General features: G+C 39.1%; 1 long non-coding RNA gene across 2 annotated transcripts; it reads left to right on the top strand.

Moving 5' to 3' along the window:
* The first annotated feature begins 4,889 nt into the window (after positions 1-4,889).
* Positions 4,890-7,051, top strand: LOC137045039 (uncharacterized). Of its 2 annotated transcripts, XR_010898681.1 has the most exons (5): positions 4,890-5,032; positions 5,310-5,454; positions 5,719-5,771; positions 5,884-5,937; positions 6,713-7,051. It is a non-coding gene; the product is annotated as an uncharacterized lncRNA (long non-coding RNA). The 2 variants fall into 2 exon arrangements; XR_010898680.1 differs by having other exon boundaries at positions 4,890-5,454.
* The last annotated feature ends 2,873 nt before the right edge of the window (positions 7,052-9,924 follow it).

Here is a 9,924-nt window from a genome sequence, read left to right as displayed (position 1 = left end):
TTGCTATTTTAACTAAGGACCGGGACTTTTCAGCATGGCGTCTGAGGAAGTCGCCTGTCAATTGCGTCATATCTGCGCTACCCTCGGTTTCGAGTTTTATTTGGCAAAAGCGCTTTACTCTTAGCAGTGTGAACAAGCAAACGCACGGAGTAACGTCGTAACATTATTTTTAACACACTTAAATGTATCTAATATGATAAACAGAGCTGCTTTACCTTATAATCATGACCGGAAATGCGGAAATAGTGCGGGCGCCCAGCAACTGTGTCCTGTCCCGTCATAAGGTTAGAAGTATATAAGTTTTACTTCTTCCTACTCCTTTTTCGTCAAGAGATAGAAGCATGTTTTTACAGGAAAGTAAGGTAATAAATTACAGTAAAATACATGCATACCTGTCAATTATCCCGTTTTGGCCAGGAAAGTCCCGTATTTTACCCTTCTCTCCCGCCGTCCTCCCATATTAGTATTTTCCTGTAAATATCCCGTATTTTAACCTGCATTATTAAAAAAAAAAAAATACCGGAGGGAAAAAAAACAAAAACATTTCCATTCTGAGCTCTGTAACTAGCCTTGCGATAACTGCCATCTTCAGTAGCCTATACAGTACTGTAGGTGGCTGTTGTAACGAGGTTAGTGTGTGAGGTCAGATGACGAGTGACAATGAGGGGGAAAAACAAAAACAAAACAGAGATGGATGATGGACATAAAGATAGAGACAGAAAACACTTCTGCCAAAAAAAACTAAACCCTCATGCAAATACTGTGATCAATGGGACAGCGAATTTAATTTTCTGAGAAGGAGCAGGTGGGGGACACTCGTCCGACAGCGGAAGATATTTTAAAGTGACAGTAACCACTTATAATGGCAATGTAAAATGTAAAAAAAAAATAATAATTGCTTACTAAATATGCTCTGCTCTTGACTAAATAACTTAAGTACCTTTAATAAGGATTTATCTATATATAATTCATAACTTATGCAGTGCAAACCATTTATGTATATTTCCCACTTGTTAAGTTGTTATACAAGTAGGAAGAGCACAGGTGCAAATTTAAAGTATTATTATACTGGGTCTATGTGAGGATTTATGACACCCCCGACCCCTCCCATAATCGCACATCAATATGTTTGGTCTGGAAACTCACCATTGACAGGGCTCAATCCGAGGGGCGGGATAAACGGTTGTCTTTTAAACTCCCTCTGTACGGCGTGCACGCAATTGGATACCGCTACAACCAACCAGAGCAACGAAGATGAAGCAGAGCTAGTTAACAGATTAAACTTTTGCCTTATCCGGTCGGCAAAACTCAGAACGCATCTTCCCTTCTTAAGAATGACTTCAGTGCCGTTCTTTGTTCTTTCTCAGAGAAAAGCTCAACTCCGAGTCTTCCAGAGTACCGGTCAAAGCTGATTCGAAAGGCCGCCGTTCGCTAGTTTCTGTGTTTACTCGTAGCACGCAAACGCAACTCGGCCATCATTATGTTAAGCCCCGCCCACCGACTCTATACACGATGTGATTGGCCCAACTAGAGTTTGGCTTTTACAGCTCAGAAGTGTATTGAGAGTTGCGAGACGATACTCGCTGCAGATTAGATTTGCTGCCGCTAGGGTGCGTCTAGATTTCTAGGCTAGGGAGGGGGAGATGTGAGGGAGGATTTTTCAGCCGTGACTTTTTACTGCGCCAAGTAAATATATAAAAAAATATATGAAAAATATGCAAAAGTGGTGGTGTATCCCTTTAAGTATACAAAAATTCCATAAAATCCCATTGGCTTTTAAAAAAGTATTGGATGTTGTCAAAACTAAATGTTTCACAAAAGGGTTGTGAAATCATCTGCTAATCTTTGAATTTCTTCGTTATATAATAGGCATGGTCGACTGCAATTCACGGCCATAGCGAAATACAAGCTGGAACAGGGGATGAATTAAAGAACCGTGTGTTCTTTTTCAAGACCTCTCCCTGCTCCTTCATTTGCGGGGATCTGAGTGGGGGGAGGGGGGAGGGAGTGCGAGCGTAAGCGAGAGAATTAGAGGGCAACGAGTTGAATTTTTCGTTCAGTCATATTCTGCTTATACTGCTTCTCGGCAGGCGAGGTTTAATTTTGCAGAATGCCATTCGTAATTATTTCTGAATTACAGCTATTTCTCCAACTGGTTTCTGTACGGCAGCCGTAATGGCAAATGCCAGGTGGAGTGGGCAGAGCTAGGTTTTAGGAGAGTCCATTATCTCCTGTAATAGACAGACAGTTGTAAAATGAGCTGGCATTCACTTTCCAAAATGGACTTATTGGTTGGTTCAGTTAATGGCTTAGGGGAGATATTACAATAGATAACTGGGTCCCCCAGCATTACATCCCAGCTCTTCGTTTAAACCAGTCCACCTTAACGTTATAAGAGAAGAAGAGTACAGAAGTATAGAAAAGAAAAAAGGAGAAAAGGGAATGGAAAAGAAGATGATAAAAGAGTTTCAGACTTTGACAAACGACTACCAGCTACTCTTCCTCAGTGCTGACTGGGAGTCGTCAAACTTGGTTCCATGTCCTAATGGATTTTTTATGAACCCCTGTTGCACAAACAGAGTGTTTTCTTGCAAAGGTTTCGCCAGAGTCTGTTGCTCAGATTATTTTCAGGCTCAGATTTATGTGAATTAAGTAGAAAAGCTGACCTAGAATCAGATTGTTTCTCAGATGAGTTACAGAAGGAGCTGTTAGATGATCTCAAATCTGACTTTCCAGGACAGTAATTTAATTTGCTCAAATACTTACATTTTAATGTAACCTGCAAGTAATTTTCAGTTCAAAGACTGAATTCTCAAAGACTGGAATCGGCTAATAATGTCGGCTGAAAAAATAGTTGTTTTAAGGTTCCAGTGTCCGTGAACTGGCTTGTTAAAGACCTTCTCCTGTCAGAATAATAGACTGCTCTCAGGAACCTAATGTCTCTTAAAAAAAGTGAAAAAAGCACATTCCCTTTTGAAATAAAACAGCCAAGCACAAAAAAATAACCATTCACAAGCTAATATTATTGGCATTAGCAAATCTGGATTTAAATTAAACCAGAGTACAAAAAATGTAAACATATATACTGTATTTACATTTATTTATTTTTTAAGTGCTCAGAGAAATGATGTCTTGCACTATGTAAAAAAAAATTTTTTAAAAGAACACGTCGACTTTTTGGGACTTTAGCTTATTCACCGTATTTATTTAATTTTCTGTCGGCCTTACTACACAATGTAACTATACACATCACAACATGTAAATAGGAAATATGGGCGTTATTTTGTCACTAAGGCCCCATTTACACTGCATGGTTGAAGTGACCCAATTCCGATTTTTTCCTCTCATGTGGCACAGATCGGATCTGACATGTGATCTGACAATCAGAACGTGTAAGCAGGAAAAAAACACATGAATTCCGATATCCTCAGATCGGATTCAGGCCTCACTCATATGTGGTAATAAATCCGATATGATTCGGATGCGTGCATTAGCGTCTGCCATGTAAGCGGTCAAATCGGATATTCCCCAGTAAATTTGAGTCGTACGTCATTTAAAAAAGGACAGAGGCAAATGACGTCAACTCAGCTGGACACAAACTGCAATCAAGGGCCAGCGTTGCCAAGTCCGCGGTTTTCATGCAGAATTGGGCTACTTTAACACAGTTTTGAGTTGCAATTGGATGGGTTTTGTAGTGAAAACCTGGCAATCCCTGTCATGGGCTCTCCTCTTTTTCTCTGCCTTACGAGAGAAATGTTTTGCCGACTTTAAAGATGTGTGGAACAGTGCAGACAGCAAAACATTGTACAATCATTTTGTCTGCGTCCACCGCATATTGCACGGTTTTACTTCCTTTCACCAGTTAAGAACGTCTTGGGCTGTTTTGCCAGTGTACAGTGTAAATGCAAATATCGGATACGGGTCACTTTTGAAAAGATGATGTAAGCGGATCGTCAAAAAAATCGGATATAGTCACCAAATCGGAATTGTGCATCAAGACCTGCAGTGTAAATGCAGCCTTATTGAGCAGTAGGCTAGATGGAGCCGTTTACCTCCAGTCTTTGTGCTAAGCTAGGCTAGCGGTGGGTGAGTCAGACAGAGTTATGACCAAGGGGGTAATCTTGCACTCGGAAAGCGTTCCACCCATAGGGGCGGCCATTGCTAACCAAGCCATCACTTGCTGTTAGCATCCCATTGACTCCCATTCATTTTTGAGTCATTTTGACAGTGAATAACTTTACATCTGAGGCGTTTAAAGACTCCATTTGTCCATTGCTTATTTATAAAGAAACACGACAATGTATAAAAGGCTCCATTACCTTGTATCTTACACTATCGCCCTGTAGAAGCTGTTTTTGTAAAAATAGGCCAACGATTGCATCATAATCAACGCGACTCTGTCCCACAGTTGAGAAATTACCGTATAGACAGGAGGAGACGCTCGCAGGCAATCTTTTACTGTCATGAGACAGTCGGGGGGACGTGGAGACATAAAGTCTGATCAAGTCAAAGAGAAGCAAGGGGAGAAGCCCATAGTGAGCCAAAAGCAACGGGACAAAACATTTAAAGGGATCCCCTGGTGTTGAGACTTGTATGGCTTAATATAACATAAATGGATGTCTCTTACTGAATTATGTAGTAGAAAACCCATGAAAGATCTACGTTATTTAAAAAATCGATTTTATATTTGGACCATGGGCGGCGCCATTTTGTTTGCGTTCTAGGTTGATGACGTAGAGTGGTTGAACTCCTCAATCAGCTGGCATTACCCGTAGCTATTTTTACCACAACGCAACTCGAAAATTGTTTCAGAGTTAAACAAAACCAATGAATTGCTTTGTAATTGTACTTAAAACACACTCAAACATACATGTGCAAACAAACTCCAATAATAACCAACTGCAGAACCGCAGAACCCATATACGTCACTCACAACGCTCTGAGGACAACAGCGCCATGCCACAGTCTCATGCCGGAAGTGGGCGGAGTTCACGAAAACTAAACAATCGGCACGGCGGAAGAAGAGAACACGGTAAACAGCTGTTTTGTGTTGTGGTTTTAATCTATCAAGTTTATTTGTGTTGTGTATTTGATCCATCGTTGTTGTATTAACACTTTATACAGAACGTGGCTCTATTTTTTTCTGATGTGCTCTGCTTTACGATGTCTATCGCGTCTGTTGATATGGTCTTGGTTTAAGTAACATAATTGTTTGTGATTTTATTTTGTTGTTGGCGCCGTATTTTTTATTTGCTTTTATCTGATACTGACCAGTGTTTTATTTTATTTTTTCCCACTAATTTATTGAGGCATTACGATTTGGAGAGGATCAGCTTTACTTCATGTACATCAATGCAAGACATTCTGCAACAGTTTCTACTGCCCAGTGTTTTAAACTGACCAGATGGCACAGTACACCTTCAAATTCACTTCAAAAAGCAGCTGTCCATGGAGGTATGAAGGTTTTGAGTTATTTGTTTATACACAGTAGCAAGAAATAGTATTTATTTGTTGTCCCTTTTGAATTAGTTGGTTATAAAGTTTCAAGTGTGTATATATATATATATATATATATATATATATATATATATATATATATATATATAGTGCTTAAGCTAACAAAATGCAAACACTATTTCATGTGTTTGAATGTGTCCCATTAAAATTAAATTAAGTACACAACCAAGCATTATATATATCTGTTTGATTTTGTTGCAGTAAATTGACAATCAGAATGGCACCCAGGATAATGGAAGCTGATCAAAAACAAGGTTAGTTTTAAAGGCTCTAATAAAGACATAAGCTACTTATACAGATAGTGTGTTGTTATATGTCACATTTTCCAGGAATGTTCTTCTCTTCTATAATGTTCGATTGTTTTAGACTGTTCCACAACAGTTGGATGGCTCTATTGACCGTAGGATCTTCATGTTAATGGTAAGAAAAAGAAGGAAAAGGTTTTTTTTTTTAAAATACAAGCTTCCCTTCATTAGGATAAAAAACATGAGGGCTTTTCACACTTGAAATAGTAAACTCCGGGTATACAGAATCCTGGGTTATCTTGCTTCATGTTTCACACTGATCATCATTTACCTGAGATGAACAATTAATCCTGGGTATTCATACACTGCCGTTCCACACTGTACTTTAATAAACCATGGGATAACATATGTGCACTATCAGGGTCACTGACAGACACTGCACTGCACACAATATGTTTTCATAAATGCTCAAGCTTTGCATGTCCTTGTATTACAAGTTTTTCCTGAATGGACATTTCAGACTATACAATAATTTAAATGGTCTCTTCTTCGCTGCAATTGCGTTTTCTGTTTGCATTTGATGTTTTTCCTCTTCAATGCTGACTTTATTATTTATATAGAGTGCACAGTGTTTCAGTGACTGTCCAAAGCACGTAAATATAAAAGTGTGAAATGTTACTTTACCCGAGGTTAAAAGTGTGTTTAGAATAACGATAGGCTCAGTGTGAGAAGCCCTATGAAGTGCTTGCCTTTAATTTCTGTATACACTTTGAACTGAAAATGGTTAATTAATTTGATTGTGACAGGGTATCATTTATGTCAGAAATTTAGACATGAGAAACAGAATTTCACAACTTTATTATACATGCTACATCCTGACTTAAACACACGATATTGTTAAAACACTTCCAACATTTCATCCTATTTTTTTGTACCCTTGTCTCATGAAGGAGCCACGGATCACAGAAGACCTCTGCACTGCAGTGCAAAGACTCTGGAACAACCAAAAGTTTTCAACAGTTTAGTGGAAGAGCCCTGATTTCTGAAATGTGAAAGTGGAAGACTAGGAAAAAGCCCTTCAACTTTCACAGGCTGAATGGTTGACCGACAACTGGCCAAAGAGACAGTTGTCAATGTTTATAGAGGTTACATTTATTTTAGATTTAATTTGTCATGTACCTGCTGTGCAATAACTTTCAACTTAGTTCAGTTTATTCCCCTTGGTCTGATTGTGTATTTTTTTTAAAGCAAACCCAAGCTAGAATATGATGCCTTTGCTACTTAAGGGGATTTTTAAGGAACATTTTATAAAATTAAACAATTTCAGTTTTGGGGTTTGATTAATCTGAATCATGCATAACAGTGTAGAATTGTGTAATATATATTATCTACTATGAATAAAAGGTTTATTCTGAGATGCTTGAGTAAAAAACAAATATATTGTGTCATAAAAATAAATGTTCAAATGCTCAATCTTTGTTTTCATTTTTTGTGTGTTAAGATTTATGTTCAGTTTATCTAATATAATATTTAAGACATAATATAAATAAATAAAAAATAATAGCAACTTTTTACTTTAAAAACGTTACAATGTTTTTTTATAAATACATTATTTAACGTAAATTATTTTATTTTGTATTAATATCCAGTATTGTTTATTTTAAAACATATTTATATGATTTAACTATGAGTGAGTATATCCATCTAGCCTATCTATCATCTCTCTATCTATCTTCAATTAGAACTTATTAATTAAATACTTGACATTATTAACATCGTTTAAACTTTGGGCTTGAAACGCTCCAAATAGAGCAATGTTTGCGAAGATAAATCAGCTCCGCCCACTTCCGGCATGAGACTGTGGCGTGGCGCTGTTGTCGCCCTCAGACTGTTGTGAGTGACGTATATGGGTTCTGCGGTTCTGCAGTTAGACCTGTCTCACAAACTCACCTACACAAACAGATCGGCGGCCGGGAAAACACACTGACAGACTGCGTTGTGTCTCAATCGAGATGTTGGGCTGCTCAGTCTCCATGACAGGGGCTGAATCCGAAATCGACCCCCTATACCCTGAAATACGGCATTATTTGAAGGGACGGCCATCTGTAGTGTTGTCCGACATCATAGTGGACATGTTCGAGTGCAGTCATTCAGTCTCACGTTCACCGCAATAACGAGTGTACAGCCGATTTACACACAACAGCTGTCCAACTTCACGCACCCAAACATACATGTGGACACAAACTCTCTCGCTCACACAGACTCACACACACCCCAACAGATCGGCGCGAACACACACACACACACACACACACATATGAGGCGCGAACAGATCGGCGCGAACACACACGCACTGCGTGCGCGCATACATCACTATTCCCTGTGTTGATATCATAGATAGACTGTTGATATGCAGTAGATTAACTGTAATGCCTAATGTATCCAACAGAGGGAAATATCTAGGTAGGATGATGGGATAAGTTAACGTGAGGAAGAGAGGCAGGATGTTTTGGTGATGATGCATGGGATTGGTTTGTGCATTAAAGTTTGAGCACGCTCAGTGAAACCTCAATCTTTAAACTTTCACTTTTAAGACACAAATTACTTTCGCTACTTTTGTTCGCTACTACAACTTGAAGGAGTGAATGAAGACGATCGAGTGCGTGAAGTCGGACAGCTATGTTGTGTGTAAATCGGCTGTACACTCATTATTGCGGTGAACGTGAGACTGAATGACTGCACTCGAACATGTCCCTATGGTGTCGGACAACACTACAAATGGCCGTCCCTTCAAATAATGCCCTATTTCAAGGTATAGGGGGTCGATTTCGGATTCAGCCCCTGTCGTGGAGACTGAGCAGCCCAACATCTCGATTGAGACACAACGCAGTCTGTCAGGTGTGTGTGCCCGGCCGCCGATCTGTTTGTGACTTGTGTAGGTGAGTTTTTTTTGCACATGTATGTTTGAGTGTGTTTTAAGTACAATTACAAAGCAATTAATTGGTTTTGTTTAACTCTGAAACAATTTTCGAGTTGCGTTGTGGTAAAAATAGCTACGGGTAATGCCAGCTGGTTGAGGAGTTCAACCATTCTACGTCATCAACCTAGAACGCAAACAAAATGGCGCCGCCCATGGTCCAAATATAAAATCGATTTTTTAAATAACGTAGATCTTTCATGGGTTTTCTACTACATAATTCAGTAAGAGACATAATTTATGTCATATTAAGCCATACAAGTCTCAACACCAGGGGATCCCTTTAAACAACGTGATTCAGATTTCACTTTCAACAACTATTAGAAGACCTACAGCTGTCAGACAGGAGGCTCACGTCACATCTAAGTCGTCAAGCTCAGTCTGAGCCTGCGCAGTACACTCAGCCATCAGGAAGTGAGTGCTTCTAATTTACTTCAGTTTTCGCCGTTGAAGTCTATGGGGTCGCTGTGTCCATTACTTTCCTGTCTATGGTTATGAGACACACGTAGATGAGAATGGTATGTATGGACTTATCTAACCCTGAGGTTAGACACAATGAATAAGCTAAAGTCAGCGTATTCCTTTAAAGGACAACTCCGGGGAATTTTTTTTACTTTATCTTAATCGATATACCTTTGCAAGTACAGTCTATAGAAGAAAAAAACAAACCGGATTAGTGCTTGCAACACGGAGCTATTACAAATACAGCTATTACTGTATCTCGCGCTGAAGTCTCGTGGGAACGCAGTTGTAGCCGGAAAAAAAGACAAATAGTCCAGTTGGGAAGAGCTTTGTGTGTGTAAAGCATAATTATTTTATTACTGCACATCTTTCTTCAAGCCGTGTGTGCCCAAATGGAAGGATAAATAAAGTTGATATAACCTCCACAGTTGCACCCGTCTTCGACCACGGAATGGCATTTTTCTTCAACCGGCCCCGCTGTGTTGGGTCTGTAAGTTAGTCATCCTTGTCAAAATGTTTACTGCATATTTTTGCATTCTGTTGCCACAATTTTGAAAGGCACAAACGTGAACCATTTCTTCTTCACTTGTGAGCCCGATCGGATAATCACTCTAGCGCTGACCAAACAAAAGTTACTTTAGTTGCTCACTTTCTGACATGAGTGACACTCCCTCAGAATAGAAATAAACAAATATCTTCAATTATATGTTTTAACTCCAACCA

This window comes from Pseudorasbora parva, chromosome 17 (genome assembly GCF_024679245.1).
Source record: "Pseudorasbora parva isolate DD20220531a chromosome 17, ASM2467924v1, whole genome shotgun sequence".
Taxonomy (NCBI): Eukaryota; Metazoa; Chordata; class Actinopteri; order Cypriniformes; family Gobionidae; genus Pseudorasbora; species Pseudorasbora parva.
Note: the sequence above shows the minus strand (reverse complement) of the source record. Positions and strands in the feature narration are given on the sequence as shown.